Here is a 21,219-nt window from a genome sequence, read left to right as displayed (position 1 = left end):
TAACGATCAATACACCCTCTGCTGTTGTATACACATTTTTGAAGGATTTTTTTTTTCTCCCTGTGGTGGCAACCTAATTTTTGTTTTTTAAATTTTTTATGTGTATTGGAGACGTCCGATTTTATAGAAATTAGCTTGTTATGAGCAACTAATTGTCAAGTAACCTGACATTTTACTTTGAATAAATTGGCATAGCCATTTCTTTTATTGCTTCTTTATAGACTTTTATATACACCTTTAGCTTAAGCGCTCCTTTATATATTTTCTGTTTTACAATATACAAAATATGCAATATACAAAAAGAACTCAAAAGAGTCGCACAGCAAGAGGCATCAAAGGGGCTGAAAATAAAACAAACTCTTTATTGAAATAAGTTTAAAACAAAGGTACGTGGCAGGCAAACATCCTGAATAATTTTGTGCGCTCATGAGCACTTAATCATAGGATACCAATATAGCACTGCATGATATGAGAGTTTTGTTACACTTACACATTGTGTTTTTTATTTTATATTACCATACATTTCAGATTGGGTCTTTTCAGTATTACTGTGTTTAAGCTTTGTACTTTCTATTTTATATTTTAATACATTTAGATTTAGATCCAGCAGTTATTATGATTTGAACATTTCTGTGTTACTTTAACTAATTATGATCATATTTTGTATATTTCTGTGTATCTTTTATAAATTATATTGAACTATGCTTGCTCCATTTTAAACTAAAACTGATATTTTCAGAAAATAAGAGGGACAGGGCAGTTCACTGGGCTGAACAGGGGAGTTCCCAGGGTATGTCAAAAGCACTCTGACAAATCTTCTAACATTATACAAGCATTTGACAACAAGCTAGCCTCAATGATTTTTCGCACCAGCTGTATAGAGGTGAAGTTTGATCAAAATTCACATTACACTTATTTTAACTAACAAAAAAGTAATATATAGTAAAATATAGACAAAAGCAAGTTATATTGTAATGAAAATATATCAATTTAATTTGTAATTGATGCAAACTGAGCCTTTAAATCAACCCCAGGGGTTCTCCAGCTACCTTCTCTTTCCGATGTTACCTTTTGTTTCTAAGAGAGCTTAATTTAATTCTATGGAAGGCATATCTCTGGGACTTCCAGATTCCTGCCTTTTCTTAGAAAATTAAGAGAGTCCTGACCCTTTGAAGCCTGCAATATAATTTATTTCCAAATCAGCGAATGTTTGATTATCTGGCCCATAGAAACAAAGCTCTCTGAAAAACCAAAGCTGACAATTTGTCAGTCTTAATTTAAATAGAAGAAATGCAAAATCCAATGTAATTTGTAAAATATACATATAAATATACAAAGTATTAGATTAATTTGTTAAATTTACACAGAAACTGTGAAAGGATAGTCAGAATTTGTAAAATCACAATAAAAACTCTGCTGTATACAAAATTAAGAAGCAAAATCAAGGTGCAAAGATTAAATTTAATACAAGTTAATATTACGTGTAACTTGATATAAAATACAAAGCACAACATGTAAATGCATCAGAACTCTCATTTCATGAAGCGCTATATTGCGCTGGGCTGGTCTGTCCTTTACATACAGAAATGCAGGGAACCCCCTTGGACAAGTAAAGCAAAATCTGCCTACTGAAAATGTCCCTAGGGATCTCGCAAAGCTGGAGGATCCTTTTAGAATATCTCACCTGAGCAGACAGGTTATGAACATCAGGGCCTCGATCCGATATAAATCTTTGCCCGCAAAAGCCGGCGACGCCAAATTTGGCAGGTTTGGTATCCTATATACGGCGTAACTTAGAAGTTACGCGCATATATTTCTGCCTTCGCCCGTATTATTTTTACCCTTAGACTGACACAAAAAACACACGCAGTTTGGTATCCAATATACAGCGTAAGGACTTACACGCTCAGATTTCAGAAAATCTACTCCATTCTCATCTCGCCACAAATTGCAGGCGCAGGATCCCTTGCACTGACTAAAAAAACAACGTAACTTCCTGGAAGCCTTAACAAACACATACATTTAAGCAGCATCTCAAGGTTAAAGGGACAGTATACTATGATATCACTTTTTTAAGGTTTATTTGTGTATTTGAAATAGTCAAATGTATTGAGCTTGTAGGTACTTTATCACATTGGGGACATATACTTGCTTATTTAATGTAAATTGGATTACCTTCATCTCTTTAGAACCCACTGGTGTAATTTATTCTAATGCTAACAAAGCTTGGCACTGATGCCAAAATATATAAAGGGACAGTCAACTCCAAAGAAAACCTTCTTTTAAATAGGGCATGTTATTTCTAACTACTTTCATATTTAATTAGAACACTTTTGTTCTCTTGGTATTCTTAGTTGAAAGAAAAACCTAGGATGGCTCATAGAATCATAACACCTTCTTATCATTTATAACACCTTCCAATTACGTGGCGCATCTTTTAGAACTTGCAGTTATTTTTTACGATTCGTAGCCTATTTTGCATCAAACTACTCTTTTTTGAGACTTTGGCCCCAATTTATCAAAGGTCTTGCGGACCTGATCCAAAACTGCGGATCAGGTCCTCAAGACCTCTGCATTTAACATTGCACCAGTGGCCAATCGTCCGCCAGCAGGGAGGTTTCAATTAACCCGATCGTATTCGATCGGGTTGATTTCTGGCGATTCCTGTCCGCCTGCTCAGAGCAGGCGGACAGGGTTATGGAGCAGCGGTCTTTAGAACGCTGCTTCATAAGTTGTGTTTCTGGCAAGTCTGAAGACTCGCCAGAAACACGGCCCTTCATACGGAGCTTGATAAATGGGCCTGTGTACGTAAAAAAAATACTGGCGTAAGTACTTGCGACGACTAAAATGTGTATTTGCGCACATTTTAGTTGATCGCCGGTTTTTCATACTTACACCAGTTTAGCATCTGACGGCGCAGTATATTGGATAGCTCGAGTTGCAAGGTGAAATTATGGGTGGCGCAGGTACCCTCACTTGCGCCGAAAACTACGCCGTATATCGGATCGCGCCCCAGGCCTGAAGTGTAATTGCATTGTCTTTTTATTATGTGTATGTTTAATGAGAAGATAGAGTTCCAAATGGTAAGGAGAGTACGCTTAAGTAATTAAAACATAACTTTTATTAAATACGCAAAAAACAGGAGATAAAATGAATGATGTGCAATTAATAACAATAGCTACCTGGGGAATGATAAATTATATATCTTTTATCACTATAATGTCAAAATATGACAGTTTGCGGTTGTTGTGTAGATAGGGTATATACAATTGGAATATAAAGTATACTAAACCTCTGCAATCTTAAAGATAACACCTTTACTCAGTGCTTATTGTATCGACACTAGAGTAGATTTTTTAACCTTGAGTTAATCACAAATTTATTGCAGGATAGAAATGTTCCAAATGGTTGAATTGTTAACCAAAATACCTTGTAAATCTGGGAAATTAGAGTTATATGGAGCATATAAATGAGGGCATGATATGAATAATTGATTCAGCAGTCAGTGTGCTTGGTGTATACTTGAGTATTCATGTTTGTCTGTTCATTATTTCACAGACTAAAACGTTATACCTTGACCTCAGATGATATATAAATGATCCTATGTATATTAGACGATTGGTTTAAACCACTTTCTCTTCTTATACAGTAATTATCAAATAGAGTTAATAATTCACCATTTGTAGTGATTATTAGGTAAAGTATTGATAAATTTATTGAAATTACTAAGAAGATAGATTTTTGTGTATACAAGCTAAAGCACTTGCCAGCAGAGTCTTACAGTCAGCTCCAGGTTGTTCCATCGATCTTATTGTAGGCAAAGTAAGTCAAATCATGGGTACTAATGTAAACAAGGGAGCATCTGGTACAGTATTACCAATTAAACTATTGTTAAAATAGTGTTGGATTATTATTGATTGACTTTATGTCATATATTCAGTGACATATACAGAACCCGCTCTGTTACTGTGTTATTCTATATTATAGTTGCCACAAAGTTTCGTTATTTAGACAGAAACTCGTATCTGCTTCTGCTAACTGAATATGCAGCCTGCGTGATTATATCACTGACCCTAGCTGTTTGTTTAGCTGTTATGGCGTTAATGAATTTATTCAATCGTTACTATATACACCTTGAGTCAATGCTTATAATTATACTCAGGTTTAAACAGTATGTGCTGCAGCTAAATAAATGTACCGTGTATGTAATTGTATATTGCTGTTGTTAACACTGAGGTTACAAGCGTTATGAGTTTCAGTTGACTAAGTATACGGCAGAAGTAATTGTATTACTAGCTCACAGCTGTGTTGCTTGTCTCTGTGTGGTTAGTGCAACAGTTTAGTAGTTCCTATACAAATTATCCACAGCGGTATTTGTCTGATATCTTTGCTTACCCACCAGAGTTGAAAGTTTCTCTGTGTTTGGATATTAGGTTATTTAACAAATACATCCTGTGTGTGTACAACTAGGCTGCTTTATATTTAGCTGTTGGAATTATTCGTTGCGGTCACCATACTGCTTAAAACATGATGTTGAGTCAAGATACCCAGCCCTGGAGAAATGCCTATTTCAGAAGGGCATTTGACCCCAGAGCAGGGCTAGTGAGTGGTGGATGGTGTTTGGGGGGCGGGCAGAGTAGGTAGCCTATAAGGGCTAGTGAGCAGGAAGTAGGCTCACCTTCTTTCCGGACCTGACGGTGAGAGGAAGCTTGCACCTCCCTATCACCTTCTTCAAGCCGGAGAGAACGTGAGGGTACCTCTTACCTGCTCACATGGCCGACGTTCAGGAGCTGTTGACTGCTGCTGCAGCTGCCGCCAGGGAGAGAGGGCCGCGATGGTTGCTGGCGCAGCTGCAGGCAGCAGGTGCCTTACCTGAAGGCGTCGAGATCCCGGAGCAGTCGACGGGGGTGGGACCATCCCCCAGGGCCAGGCCGGTGCGGCGGTCGCAGCCGCCGGAACGCCTCAGTCCGGAGGCAGGACCCAGAAGAGGACGGTCGGCGGTGAGTGCGGGCAGACGAGGCGGCAGAGGAAGACCGGCAGGGAGACGGAGCGGCCCGCTAAGAAGAGGACATCAGGAGCTGATGGAGCGGGAGGAAGACGGCGGTCACGTGGGTGCCGTGACGCGCCAAAGCAGATCCAGCCAGGAGGTGCCAGCGGAGGTGTTAGCATCGGCTGCGCCACGAGGTAAGCAGCTGAGCTATCGAAGAGGGCTGGCAGTAGAGGCCCGGCATGGGGAGACTGCAGGGGGGGCTCCCAGCAACGGCCGTTGGAGGTGGCCAGGCCCCAGGGGGGGGGCATTGAAAGGAGGAGGCCGCAAAGGAAACGGGGCAAGGGGGAGGGAGGCCGGGTATAAGGCCTTTGAAAAGGGGGGATGTGCGAGAGGGGATGGGGGGACTACGAGGGAGGCCCAAATGAGGCTGGGAAAGGGGGGGCATACTAGGCATAAGCGACCTGATGAGGCCGGGCGGTAAGCCCATAGGTGGCCGGGTGCAGGAGTTCAGGCCCATAGGAGAACACAGGTACATGGGGCCCACATGAGGCACAAGACTATGGTAACGCAATGGGTTGGGCCTAGGTGGGTTAGAGTTAATCCATAGTGGAATGGGAAGGTAGGGAGGGAGGGAAGCTACGGTAGGCAAGGGAGGGGGGGGGGAGCCCAGATGAGGTGGTATAATATGGGGCCCCGGAGTGAGGTAGGGGTGGGCCTATGATTTGTTTAGCTAGGAGGTGGTTAGGGATCTAACCACCTGGCAGTGATATGGGCCCTGTAGCGGGGGGGGGGAGGCATGTAGTGGGGGGGTGTAAGCAAGGAGCGAACAGATAGAGGGGGTAGAGTAATCTAAGCTGGGACTTAGGGGAAGGCTAGCAAGGAGGCAATTGCTTTTGGGGCCTGGACGGCTGGGGTGAGGGACCCGGGGGGGGGGTGTATTTAAAGGGGCCAGGGCCCCCCTTGTATTCAGGTGGAGGCCCACAAAAGGGGGGGCAATACTGGGGGGTTGTGATGGCCTATTCGGGAAAGGGGTTTCTTGGGCGGGTTGGAGGAATTGAGCTGAGGTATTGTAATGCCGTAACTGCCTTCCCTTTCTTCTGTGTAGTGATGCTTGCTTCCACGCTGGACGGAGGTCGCAGCAATGGACCCGACAGGACACCGGAGAGAGACGGGGATTCTCTGAGCATAGATGATATCCCTAGTGATTTCGACGGCGAAGGTCTGCAGGAGGCAGAGGTCCCGGAACAGGCTACGGCTGGCCAGGTGGGAGAGCTTGATGCCTTGGCGCAGCTTTTGGGGTCCATATCTCCCCCTAGGGGTTTGGGGGATCGGGGAAGGGGCAGGATCAATGCTAGGGGGGCGGGAAGCCGGGGGGCATGTGGGGACAGGGATGATGTTATTGCCATGCCTTTACAGGTCGAGAGGGAGCGGAGGAGGGATCCTTCGCCTGATGGCCGACGTGGGACAGATCGAAGGAGAGAGAGGTCACGTTCCCCTGCGAGGGGAAGAACCAGCAGGGAAAGGAGGAGGTCACCAACCTGGGCGAGGATTGCCTACGCGGACAGGGTCAGAGGCGGTGGTGAGAGACGTGAGTCGAGGCCTAGGAGGAGATCGCAGGAGAGGCGGAGAGATTCGCCGGCGAGGGAAAGGAGACAACCGCCCAGGCCGGGAACTTCAAGGGATTCGGGAGCTGAGACGGCGCGTGGGACTACAGCAGAGGCGCCAAGAGGTACAGTTTCACCTATTACTCAGACTGGGAGTGCGAATGAGATGCAGAATGTGTTGCTGCAAGGTTTGAGGGAGTTAATTCACAAGGTAGAGCAGTCAGGGGGGGCTGCGGGTCAGGGGAACCCGGCAGGGGCGTGGAGAGAGGTAGCCCCAGGGTTGGGTGCAGCGGCGGCTGGGTCTGTGAACCCGGCGGGGACTCCCACCCCGACGGGGTGGGACAGGCGGCTGCCGCTTCTCCGGTTGGGGAAGCGGGCACTGTCGTTGCTGGTTCAGCAGTTGCGGTAGGGGGTTCCGGGGTAGTGACGCTCAGGGTGTCGGAGGATGCCCTGCGCAGACCATGCCTGTGCTCTATTGGCCCCTTGGGGCTGCACCTGGCCGCAGAGGTTAAAGAAAAAATTTGGAAGAGGGAGTTCCTGGAGTTGTTCTCCCTTCTCCCCATCGATCAATTCGTGGAGGTGAAGGAGGACCCGAAAGGGGAACAGGGAAAGAAGGAGGAGGAGGAGCGGAAGAAGCGTTATCGAAAGATCCCGAAGACATTCGGGAATTGGTCGAGAGCATTCTGCATATTGGCGAGTGTCATTACGCAGAAATTTCCTGAGCAGGGCTCCGCCCTGTTTTGTTATTTTGATGAGGTATCCGCTGCCTATCGCACCTACGGGGGAATGGCGTGGTGGCGGTACGACGAGCAATTTCGGCAGAGGATTGCGGTCCGTCCGGAGATGAGATGGGACGACCGAGACATGGGGATTTGGCTGGAGATTATGACTCCATTGCGAGGGGGCCAGTCCTTTCGGACAGGGGGTGGCGGCCACCCTGGAACGGCCGGCGCGGGCTCAGCGGTTGCCCTGCGGAAGGGGCTCTGCTTCCAGTTTAATGAGGGTCAATGTCGATTCGGGGCGTCGTGCAAGTATAAACATGAATGCTCGGGATGTGGGGGAGTGCACTCCTATTCCAAATGCTTCCGAAAAGGGAAGGCCGGGAATAGACCAGGGGAAGTGGGTGTTCAGAGCACGGACGCCGGTGGACATCAGAAAGATGGTCCCTTGGCTAAAACAGTACGCTGAGGTCAGGGGCAGGCGGGGGGATTCCGAGCTGCTCTTAACGGGTTTCAGCTCGGGTTTCCATATCCCCTTCCGGGATATGCAGGGGAGGGGGGTGTCAGGGAACTTGAAATCTGCAAGGGACTTCCCCGGGGTGGTGCGGGAGAAACTGGAAAAGGAGGTTTCTTTGGGCCGCATGGCGGGCCCCTTCCTGTCTCCTCCGCTGCCTGATTTGAGGCTGTCCCCTTTGGGGGTAGTCCCCAAGAAGGTTCCAGGGCAATTCCGTATGATACACCACCTGTCGTACCCAAAAGGCATGTCGGTGAACGACGGCATTGACCCAGCTTTGGCAGCGGTCCGATATGCGTCCTTTGATGATGCGGTGGCTTTGGTTCGGCAGGCGGGTCGGGGGGCCCTGCTGGCCAAGGTCGACGTGGAATCGGCCTTCCGGCTGCTCCCGGTCCACCCGGCATGCCACCACTTACTGGGTTGTTCTTTTGAGGGTAAGTTTTTTGTTGACTTATGTTTACCCATGGGTTGCTCAATATCTTGCTCCTATTTTGAAAAATTCAGTTGCTTCGTGGAGTGGGTTGTGAAGAAGGTGGCGGGGTTGACATCTATGGTGCATTACCTGGATGACTTCCTATTTGTCGGTCCGTCGGGTAGCGATGCATGTCAGCTGCTGATGGACGCTTTCGGAAAGGTTGCTAAGGAATTTGGTATCCCGGTGGCGGGTGATAAGTCCGAGGGTCCTTGTGTTGCACTGAGTTTCTTGGGGATACACATTGATTCGGTTCGCATGGAATGCAGCCTCCCAGAGGACAAGGTATCTGACTTGTGCGGGGTTTTGCGGCAAGCTTTGGGAAAAAAGAAGATCACGCTAAGAGGGATGCAGTCCTTGTTGGGAAAGCTAAACTTCGCTTGCCGGATTATTCCGGTAGGGAGGGTGTTCTGCAGGAGGCTATCACTAGCCACTGTGGGGGTGACAGAGCCGTACCACCACATTCGCTTGACAAAGGTGTTGAAGGATGACTTGGTGATCTGGCTTCGGTTTTTGGCGGAATTTAACGGGAGGTCGTTGATTCAGCAGGTTGAGTGGGAGGACCCTGATGTGCACCTGTTTACGGATGCTTCTGGGGCTCACGGGTTCGGAGCGTATCTCGGTGGGAAGTGGTGCGCGGCGCAATGGCCCCAGGATTGGCGGGCCTTGAACTTGACGAAGAACCTTGTGTTCTTAGAATTGTTTCCGTTGCTGGTGGCATTAACTATCTGGCCCGGTCGGCTTCGGGACAGGAAAGTCCTGTTTCATTCAGACAACATGGGAGTGGTGTCGGCAGTTAACTCATTGTCAGCATCCTCCCCCCCGGTGGTGGTTCTTCTCCGGTTGTTTGTGTTGGAGTGCATGAGATGTAATGTAATGTTCAAAGCTGTACATGTGCCGGGAAGAGCCAATGAGATAGCTGATTCTCTTTCCCGTTTCCAGTGGCGCAGGTTCCGGGATCTGGCTCCGTTGGCAGAGGTGGAAGGGACGCAGTGCCCGGGGGATCTGTGGAAGGTGGACTTCTTGGCTTGCTAAGGATGGTACGGGGGGCACTGGCGGAGTCCACGTGGAAAGCCTATGCTCAGGTATGGAGAGACTGGTGTACGGTGTTGCAAAAGGCTGGGGGGGCCGTCACGGCCCAGAACTGGTTGGGGGTCCTCGTTGATTGGATGGCGGGATGGGGGAGGCAGGGAGTTTCTAGGGCCATGGTGAAGAGGCGCCTAGCAGCTCTCGCTTTTCTCTGTCAGTTTTTGGGGCGGGAGGACGTCACCAAGTCCTTTGTGGTGCGAATGGCGGCCAGAGGCCTGTGTAGGGGTGGTAGGATTCCGGACTCTAGGAGGCCGGTAATTTTTTCTCTGCTGCAGAAGGTGGTTGGCTCTTTGGAATCGGTGTGTGATGACGGGTATGAGGTCGTTCTTTTTCGGGTGGCATATGTATTGGCCTTCTTTGCGGCCTTTCGAATTTCTGAGGTGGTTGGGGCAAATAGACGTGACAGTGGAGGGATTCAGAGGGGTGATGTGTGGATTCAAGGTGGGGAGCTAGTTATATGGTTGAGGAAGTCAAAGACTGACCAAGGGGGGCGGGGGAGGGCCATCAGCCTCAGATCGATTGGGGGGGCGTGCTGCCCAATCGGGGCGATGGTGGCTTTTTTGCGGGTGCGGCCGAAGGGTGACGGTCCATTGTTGGTCCACAAGAATGGGGATTCGTTATCCCGCTTCCAGTTTATGGCAGTTTTTAGGAAGGTATTGGGGCGGTTGGGTTTACCACAGCTTGAATTTGGGTCCCATTCCTTTAGAATCGGAGCTGCTACTGAAGCGAGAATGTTGGGTATGTCAGACGCTAGGATTAAACGGATTGGGAGGTGGGCATCTAGCAGTTTTAGGACCTATGTTCGGCAGGAGTTAGTGCTCTAGGGTTTACGTGATGCTGTTTTGTTTTTCTTGTTTACTGGTTAGGTCCCCGGGAATGCTGGATCATTGGACATTCCTACATCTATTGGGCCAGGAGAGCGGCAATGACCAAAGACGAGGGGAGTCAGCTGGGGTTGGATTGCACGGCAGTCCGGATACGATGGTTGGGGTTCCGGGGGCTGAGGTGGGACCAGGTGCTGGTAAAGATGGTGGAATTTGCTAGATTGTACAGCCCTCCGAGCTTAGTAGTGATACATGCGGGGGGGAATGATCTGGGCTTCGTCTCTCAGAAAGAGTTGTTAACGGCAGTGAAAAGGGATTTGTTGAGGTTATGGGAATTGTTCCCGGAAATTAAGGTGGTGTGGTCGGAGATAGAACCCAGATTGAGTTGGCGGTCAGCATGGGATGCCAAGAGGCTAGAAGTATCTAGGAGGAAGATCAATAGAATCTTAAGTAAGTTTGTTGAAAAAAAAGGGGGGTGTCAATACGGCACGTGGAGTTTGAAGGTCAGTCGGGGGAATGTTTCTTTCTGAGAGACGGGGTCCACCTGAATGAGGTGGGACTACATCTGTTCAATTTCAATTTGAGGGAAGGGGTTGAAAAGGCCTTGGTTGGTGGCGGGGTCCGGCTTTAGGCCGTCCTGGTGGCGGGCGGGGCTTGCCTTTGGTGGTCTGTGGAGTTTGATGGGGTACCTCCTGCCATGCAGGAGAGGTTTATTACGGTTCCTGAGGGGACCTTTGGCATGGGAATACAAGAGGTTAACTGGCAAGCCTCGGGGGGGGGGATTGTTATTATGTGTTTTATTATCACAGTTAGTTAATTGTTTTATATGTTAAGAGAATTTAATAAAACAAGCTGTGGCCTTTTATACCCCAATCCGGTGTCGTGTGTCTTATTGCATAGGTTAACGTAGTCCCTATTATGGGGGTCAACCCAGCCCTGGAGAAATGCCTATTTCAGAAGGGCATTTGACCCCAGAGCAGGGCTAGTGAGTGGTGGATGGTGTTTGGGGGGCGGGCAGAGTAGGTAGCCTATAAGGGCTAGTGAGCAGGAAGTAGGCTCACCTTCTTTCCGGACCTGACGGTGAGAGGAAGCTCCCTCCCACCCTCCCTGAACTTAGTGTTAAATAAGGGCAATTTTGTCACAGCTTAGCGGGCGGGGCTTGCCTTTGGTGGTCTGTGGAGTTTGATGGGGTACCTCCTGCCATGCAGGAGAGGTTTATTACGGTTCCTGAGGGGACCTTTGGCATGGGAATACAAGAGGTTAACTGGCAAGCCTCGGGGGGGGGGGATTGTTATTATGTGTTTTATTATCACAGTTAGTTAATTGTTTTATATGTTAAGAGAATTTAATAAAACAAGCTGTGGCCTTTTATACCCCAATCCGGTGTCGTGTGTCTTATTGCATAGGTTAACGTAGTCCCTATTATGGGGGTCACTCTGATAGTATAGGAAGGCGTATTTGCCAGCTCTAAAATGATCAATATTGTGCCCCTCACTATGCTAGTCTGTACGATTATCATTAGCAATGTATTTAAATAACATTGTTCTAAAGTGCCTAATAAGCGTCTCCTACCAATTCTAAATAATGGTAGCCAATGTGTACCTGAGAACGCTACGGTATAACAAAAGAATAAACAACACCTATTGCCCCAGGTTTAAGCTAGCCCTAACAAACACAGGAGCTCCCTGACTCCTCACCAATTCCCTAACATGTTTCGCCGTATACACGGCTTTCTCAAAGGGGACTACAAGAGTGCTATTTGTGTATTTTTTCATGGTCTTTTGGCCCATGTTTTTTTCTGTAATATAAACAATACACAGCACCATCTACCCTATGGTTATATGAAACAGAAACCAGTAACTTATATAGGGTGTAGTCAAAAGAATTAACAAGGCAGTGCTATTGCAACCCTTTCTTGTTTCTTTTTATTATGTATTTGTTGGTTATGCATTTCTGTATTTAACAATCCTTTACTATTTTTTTAACTGATTAAGCAATTAGTAGCTGTCAATATGATTCATTGGGCTTTATCAACTACTCTTAGCTGCTAAATGAAATTGTACTCTATTTAATGGACCTTTCATTGTTTTTTTATTTTAATTTTTTTAAATGTAAACTGATGAAGCAGGTAGTAGCAGATAATATGCAGTTTTGGGCTTATTTAACAGAAATAGCCGAAAAAAATTATAGGTAATTATCATTAATATTGATTGTGATCAGTAGTACCAGGACTTCACCATGTTATCTAGAGGGAAAGTTTTAAAAGAGTTGTGGGAAAAGTGTTGAAAAGTCTGATTGTGTCTCTGTAAAATCAGCATTGTCGTTACTAATGATAGAGTATGCCAGCACTCCATCTTTGAGTTCTACTAAAGGCTTTGGGGTAGGCTATTGGCATTTATCATTGCACAAGCATTTATTGTGAAATGCTTGTGCAATTCTGCCCCCTACACATTAGCGGCCAATCGTCTGCTAACAGGGGGTGTCAATCATCCCGATCATACATAAAAGGTGGAGGACAAGGGGGAACTTCCAGGCGGCCATGTTAGGTCGCAACTCTGGGAACTGGAGTGTTTGCTAAACCTAATCTACCAAATATCTGTAAATATTTGAGACATCTAATATTTTTACTAGTGGATTCTATTCTGCTTTCCTAAAAGTTGAGGATTCGATGCAACAATTTATTTTCACTTCAGCCCCAGTGTTCCGGGACAAATAGAGGTCTTAGGTGGAAGGGAGAGGACCTCACAGAACCCCCCCTCAAGGGTAACGCTCCTGGATTCGCCAAGTAAGCAGTGCTATCTTCTTACTTGTCACTGCATTTTCCACAACCCAGCTTATCTCAACTCTATCTACCTTGCATGGAGACCGTCACTCTCCTTAATGCAATACCTACCTTAATGGATAATCACCGCATAGCTTTTCTCCAGACCATCCACGAGGCATTCGGCCCCTCCTCTAATATCAGCTACAGAGAGTCCCATCACTGAGCATGGAGCTGCGCCAAATGTGGTTGTCAATACCGAAGCGCCTCAGCAATCAATATCAACTCTGCCTCCGACTCACTACACTCTAGATGTGGACAACCTAACTCTGCCTGGAAATCATACAAGATTTGCCCGATCTACCACTTCAACAAGATGGCGCCTACCCGACAGTAAATGACCCGGTTCTTTTAACCAAAGTGAATGATTATGGATAAATATCTGGGACTGCCTTAAAGGGACTGGGAGTCGGCTACACAGAGCTTCTTTTGTTGTCAGATTCAATACGCTTGAACAAAAGGCAGACAACAGCTACAATATGCCTGCCAGAAAACAACGGAAGCAGCCATAGGTTGGAGTTAAGCCACAATCAAGTCACACAGTGGCATAGACTAACAGAAAGCTTGCTAGAATGTATTGTTCCTCAGAAAACACGCCATGGAGAGGGATAAGCAAGAAGTGTTAATCAGGACTGATGCTCTTGGGATAATATTGAACTAATGTGATTTGTTGTAAGATGATACTCCTACCTTATGACACTACCATCAGTATGAGTCCTGAAATGGACACACAGGCTATTGGGTCCTTGAAGACTTTTAGTCTGAGACTCCCCTAATAGTTATAGACTGCACTTACCTATACACCATTGTGTTTTGCATATCATGTACTTCCAGCCCTAGCAGTGTCTAGGGACTTATGGCACCCATATGTTCTCTACTTAGATTATTCTCAAATACTGAACACAGCAGTGTCACCTGCTTAAACACAGTTAAACCTGTTATGGACGGTAGACATGTTTTCCGTTAATAATTCATTACAGTGTGTCTGCATATAGTGACTGTAACTTCTCAGAATATCTAGCTTCTTTTTCTAAGTAGTTAACTGTGTTACCATATTTCAATATTGTAAGCTGCCTACTATGTCCTTTTAAATGAATAGCCACCTCTTCACTTTTTAGAATGATGGTTGGTCGTTCCAATTTGCTCTCACCTGAAGATTGTGCTGTCTGCAGCCAGGATAGCACATCTTAATGGAAATGACCACTAACCTCAATATTATCATACTTTTGTAATAATACCTTAAAGGGACAGTCTAGTATTAATTAAACTTGCATTATTCAGATAGGACTTTTAATTTTAATCAACTTTCCAATTTACTTTTATCATCAGATTTGCTTTTTTCTCTTGGTATTCTTAGTTTAAACTAAACATAGGTAGGCTCATATGCTAATCTCTAAGCCTTTGAGGGCTGCCTCTTATCACAGGCTGTTTAAATCTCTTTTCAACACAATGAGACGGAAAGTACACGTGGGCCATATAGATAACACTGTGTTCAGGCACAGGGGGTTATTTAAGATTTAGCACAACACAATGCTAAATTTAAGACAATAGATAATAAACAGTCACAGTTATGTGATTGGGGGCTGGAAGAAGGTTCCTAAATGCAAGGTAATCACAGAGGTAAAAAGTGTATTAATATAACTGTGTTGGTTATGCAAAATTGGGGAATAGTAAATAAAGGGATTATCTATCTTTTAAAACAATAACAATTCTATGGTAGACTGTCCCTTTAAATATAAATTGGCAAGGCGGGGCTTGGAGCCGTTGGAGAATGGAGGTGTAAAGTAATAACTCTGCAATACATGGCTGTTTAACCTGGCTAACAAGGCATTTTAGCCCCAAGTTTTATAAAAAAGTGCAGGATAAGAAAGCAACTAACCATCGAGCAGAGATTGGGGAGATGTGAAGCACGGACAGCCCCAGCTGCATTTAACAAGGTACGGAGCCGATCGCCATCTTGGCCACGCGGTCTAAACTACACTCAGACTGCAGCACTTCACAGCTCGCTCATACAAAGCTCCGGTGACATGTTCCTCTCTAACCGGAGGTAAAGCAGACAGATTCGTCTAACAGGGAGCTGGATTAAGGCCATCACGGAGCTGTGCAAAAGTGGACCGCCAGGACTGAGGCCTAAAACAGTAAGAGGCTGTGGTAAAAGCGAATAAAGCAGTTAAGGGGCATGTGAGAATAACGCTACTGCAATTATGCATTTTTAAACTTGGCTTTGTTAGCGATTATCTGTATAACTGGGGCATTTATAAAGCTCATGTGCAATACAATGTGTGATGTCTGCAAGGAGAAATAACGTTCACTATACAATGGGGAGACAATCTTGAGTAAGATGTTACTGGAAGGGATCTGCACTACAGTGTTATGAACAAAGAAATAATGGTACTCTATACAATAACGTCACTCTTGCTGCTTGAATTAGCTACTGTAATATATATACATGGTATAGCTGTACAATAATACACAGGCCTCAATACAGAGTCGATAAGCAGAGAGCACATAACGAAAAGAGGTATCATAATCTCCACAAAAGAGCAAGTATACATTGCATATCACACTGCAAAGTAATCTACATATATTCTACTATCTATCCTGATTTAGCCACTGGCTAGTAGGGACGAATATGTCTGCTAGAAAACATAACAATTCTTCCCAAGGGACTAAAACCCCTGCAGCCAGCTTATTCTTAAAACCTGCCAGAGGAGAGAAAGCGGTTGAAATGGCAGAGAGTATTAATGAGGAAGATATAGATTCAGAGTCAGACTCACAGATAGCTGAAGAAGATTCTACCCCTGTCACAAGAGCTGACCTTAAAACCCTGGTATCTAAACAAGATATTAACAGACATTTTGACAAGCTATGGGAGAAATTTGATTCGTTTCAAAACACTGTGACTAACAGTCTGGCAGAAATAAAGCAAGATATAACGGAATTGGGTGCCAGAGTAGCTACCTTAGAAGATTCTGAGATCTCCACATCAGAAGAGCTAACCATGCTAAACCAACAGCTGTCTACACAAAAACAAGAAGTTGGTGAAATACAAGAAAAGCTGGAGGACCTTGAATATAGGAGCCACAGGTGTAATCTGCGGTTGAAAGGGGTACCAGAATCTATCCTGCCAGATGAACTGCAGAACTATTTACATCAACTGTTTCAAGCTATTACAGGAGAGGTGGATGATGGTTAATACCAAATGGAAAGGGCACATGGAGCATTAAGGGCAAAACCAAAGGAAGATGCACCCCCCAGAGATGTCATTGTCAAACTTTCCAGATTTCCAGAAAAAGAGGCTATTCTATCTGCAGTGAGAAAACATCCACTTTCAAGTTCCAAGGAACAGTTATACAATTCTTTCAGGATTTGTGCGTGAGAACGCTCCAAAGGAGAAGCTGTCTAAAACCCCTCACTCTGCTCCTGAGAAAGCATCAGATTAGCTACCGATGGGGATTTCCATTTAATTTACATAGTCTCCATAATGGCAGATCTATCAGCTTGAAAGAACCATCAGAAATCCTAGAAGTATGCCGTAGATTGCAATTGGAACCGCCAAAGATGCCACAAGAAAAAGAGACATCAAAACCACAGTTGGTAGCAGCACATCCTCAACGTCAACAATGGAACAGAGTACCGAAAAGGAAAGCAAAACCCTGAAACTTCTGGTGCCTAAGGACTTACTAGAGACTTGATTTTATTTAAGGGCACTTGACAGGTTTACTCTAAAGGAAGATTTTATTTTGACTCCTTATGGGGTAGCGGGAAGGTAACAAAACCAACGAGAGGAAGATATCTGGTAGTAGTAATATGGTAAATAGTTAAAATACTACATTGTACAGGTAATTAATCACTAAGTGCAATTATTTCCCCCTTTTTCCTTTCTCTCCCCCTATATTTTTTTTTCTCATGTTCTTTTCCAGGATACTGTAAATTAACAAAACAGCTAATGTATCGCTATGCAAATGTAACATATTTGTTTTTTTTCTGATTTATTTCCCTCCTCCTTTTTCTTGCTCCCCCTTTTTTTTTAAGAATGGAGGGCTCTCAGAGAATTTATTTTCTCTCTTTTTTTTCATTGTTTTCAGTATACATAACGACTGTGACATTTTCATGATTCTGTTTGTGTATATTGATAGTTCTTGTTCTTTTTTTCTAGTTCAATGTTGTGCCTGCCTGTTTAGCCTAGCTAATATTGCTGTATCTAACCTGCAACACCTAGAGGTGTGCGTATGCAGGGGAGGGAGACTGACCAGGGGAGAGGAGACCCCACACCTAGAACTGTAAGTAATGGACAACAATATAAAACTGATTTCACACAATGTGAGAGGCCTCAACTCAGACCACAAACCTAGGACAGCACTAGGTCAGTACACCCGACTGAAAGCCAACATTATCTACTTTCAGGAAACCCATTTCACTAAGGAGGTAGTGCCTAGATACTGGACGAGACAGTTCAACCAACATTATCACTCCACTACCGACCAAAAGAAAAGAGGAGTGTCGATTTTGATACACCACTCATTGGGATTTTTGCTAGAGGAGACAATTAGAGACCCAGAGGGTAGATACTTGATTCTCAGGGGGAGGCTACATGACAAACAAATGGTTCTTTGCAATGTTTATTCACCAAATGAAACACAGATTAATTTTTTTACAAACATCTCCCATTTGCTGACTCAGTGGTCCCACTCTAGGATTCTCCTGGGGGGGACTTTAATTTGTCTATGTATGCGCACCAAGCACGGGGTAAAATTGAACTTTCACAGAAACAAATGAGACACAACTCTATGGTAAAGAGGATTAAGGAAGTTCTCTTCTCACATAACATATTATATTCTTGGGATACTTTATATGGGAAAACTACAGACTACACATACTATTCTTTTGCCCATAGATCGTACTCCAAATTAGATTATATCTATGTAAGCCAAATTTTGATTCCAGATTTAGCTTCATCTTCAATACATGCATGTGCTTGGTCTGACCACTCAATAGTCCAGGTAGATATTAGAGAGTCCTTTCATACCATTCTTGGACCTTTGACCCACAAGTCCTCAGTAACCAGAACACACAAGATAATATTTCTAAAGCATTAAATGAGTGCTGGGAAGTAAACGTAGGTACAACCTCCAACCCAGCCAATGTTTGGGCAGCTCACAAACCCTACATTAGAGGGCTGCTAATTAAGGAGAAGGTAGCATTAACTAAAGCGTCAAGATTGCAAGTAGACTCCTTACAGATACAGATAGACTCCCTTACTAGATTGCACCAGGTGACTTTATCATTAGAGACTTTCACACAGCTACAAAGTAGGAGATTAGAATTAGCCACAATTATGAATAAGGCATCCGCTAGAGCATCCACTAGACTGAAATCACAGTACTACTTATACCCTAACAAACCAGATAAATACCTAGCACATAAGTTAAGAGAGCAAACTAGATCCTTTGCTATACCATACCTTCAAAAGACAGATGGAACTTGTACTTCCAACCCCCAGGAGATAGCGGACACTTTTGCACAATATTATGATAAAGATATTAAAAAATGGAAATCAGGTAACTTCTCCTGGTATGGTCGACTTTCGGCTATTAAAATGAATATACTCCCACGGCTGTTATATCTTTTTCGGGCCCTCCCAACAAAAGTCCCTATGGTAGATTTAGCTAAAATGCAGTCAGACCTGGTGGGGTTTTTGAGAGGGAACAAGAAGGCTAGAATTCTGTCACAGATTTTATTGCAACATAGGCAATTAGGTGGCGTAGGAGTACCAAACTTGACTCATTACTATCAAGTAGCACAGACTACTTTACTGAGTAAAAACCCAGAAGAGGTAGTGTGGCTGAAAGTTAAGACATTGCTAGCTAACTATAAACGCCCAGACGACATACTGTGGGGGAGACGGGGGCACTCACTTAAAGACATTAAGACCTCGAAAATAACTACAGAGATGATGCAGGAGTGGGCTTCTTGGTCCAAATTTCTGCACCTGATTCCGGCGAACTCAGTGGTCACACCAATAAGGACTCTTTTGTCTCCCGATTTCCATGTGCAAATTGCAAAATGGGAAAATAAGGGGCTGTATAGGGTGTCAGATTTCTTACACCTAGGGAAGATAGCAACCTTTCACCAAATACAAGACAAGATAGCACCAGAGAAGTTGTATTGTTTTCTATACCTGCAAGTAGCTTCAGCTATAGCGAAATATAGTTCACACTCCTCTAGACAAGGATTGACAACATAGGAACATATATGCAACACAGATGATCGAAACAAAAAAATCATATCTCGCATATATATAGCAATACAACAGGCTACCAACACTTCTAAATCCTCCCTCATGGTTAAGTGGGAATCGGATATAAAGCAAGAATTAACAAAGGACGAGTGGGATAGGGTTCTCTCTACGTCAGGTAAAGGGCTAATTAGTGCTGATTTTAGAGAGAATTGAATAAAAACTTCTTTCAGATGGTATCTCACCCCTTTGATTACGTCTCACTACACTCAAAACGGCAACAAAAATTGTTACAGAGGATGCGCTGAGGTGGGGACATACTACCATATGTGGTGGAGTTGTCCCCAGGTCAAGCTTATTTGGAATAAGCTATCAGAGTTATTAAGTAAGGTACTATCCGAGACTATTAAATTAACAGCATCACAGGCACTGCTGAATGAACACATCAAACCATTTAATGAGGCTACTAACCCTTTCATTCGCACTTTATGTACAGCCACCAGGATAAGTGTAGCTAGGCACTGGAAGACTGGGATGCCCTCTTGGGGAGAGGTCTTAGAAAAGATTAAATCTACATATAAAATGTCTGAAATAGTGGCCTTCCAACATGGAACCAAAGATCAATTTCTGAAGATATGGAATTACTGGATCTTGAAGGGATATTAAAATTACACACTTTAGGGAATCACCTGCACATTACACAAGACGACTAGATCTTAGGATGACTGCCCATCCTACCCCAGGTCATGGACTGACTGTAGGTATCCAGACAATGAAGCAAAGGGTCGGGGTCTCCTCTCCTGGTCTGCTAAGACGGGGCTTAATGTTGCAGGCAGGTAGGTTTTGGTTTGAAACTATTTGTTTAAGTTAATTAATTTAAAGTGTTATAGTTGAGGGAGGGGGGTTTAAAATTAATACAAGATGTGTAAGGAGGTGGGAGGTATTGTAAGGGTATATGAGCTACTTTCCATTTTTTACATTTCCTCCTCTCCTATAATGTCTTGGAATAAGTTCAAGAGCACACCAACGGACAAGTACAAGGATAATAACCATAACATCGATATAGGAGCATTCCATAAGCTGAAGAACTCCTAGACTCTATTTTGTTTGAAGAAACAAGAAAGATTGACTTGAGCTATTATATAAAATCACATGGGGACAATAATGCTCCATAGGTAGAGTAACAAGATATATGAGTTATTGTTTGGAGGTTTGTCTCTCCCTTTGTCTTTTGTTATTGTCTTTCAATATGTGCGTTCTATAATAAAAAACATTTCAACATAAATATAAATTGGCAATCCCAAACTAGTAATAGTACATATATATATACTCCTCCGCTCCCCAGTCAACCTACATCTACCTCCAGAAAGATGATATATGCAACTGCATCAGCAACCAAAACTGTTAGCTCTACATATCTTAATTCATAATTATAGTCATATATTTCCCTTTGGCATCTTTTTTTTTAAGAATATTATATCCAAACTCTTGCTCTGTGTGGTTATCCTGAAATTCCTTAATTTACAGTCCCCTTCTCATTATCCCTGCTAATTATAGACCTGCAAATGGCCCTTCTACTCTTGGTCCCTTACAATGCCACTTTATAGATCATTAGTTAGGCCTCATCTTGAGTATTGTGTGCAGTTCTGGAGGCCATATCTTCAGAAGGATATTAACAAACTTGAATCTGTGCAAAGAAGGGCTACCAAAATGGTACATGGTCTAAAAAATAAAACTTACCAGGATAGGCTCAATGACCTAAATATGTATAGCTTAGAGGAGAGAAGGGAAAGAGGTGATATGATAGCAACTTTCAAGTACATTAAAGGGTTTAGTAAAACTGAGGCTGTGGGTATTTTACATAAAATGGAAAATTCAAGAACAAGGGGTCACGAGCTCAAGCTAAAGGGTAGTAGATTCAGGAGTAATTTGAGGAAGCTTCTTTACA

This window comes from Bombina bombina, chromosome 2 (genome assembly GCF_027579735.1).
Source record: "Bombina bombina isolate aBomBom1 chromosome 2, aBomBom1.pri, whole genome shotgun sequence".
Classification (NCBI taxonomy): domain Eukaryota; kingdom Metazoa; phylum Chordata; class Amphibia; order Anura; family Bombinatoridae; genus Bombina; species Bombina bombina.
The sequence above is the reverse complement of the archived record's forward strand: the minus strand, read 5'-3'. Positions refer to the sequence as shown.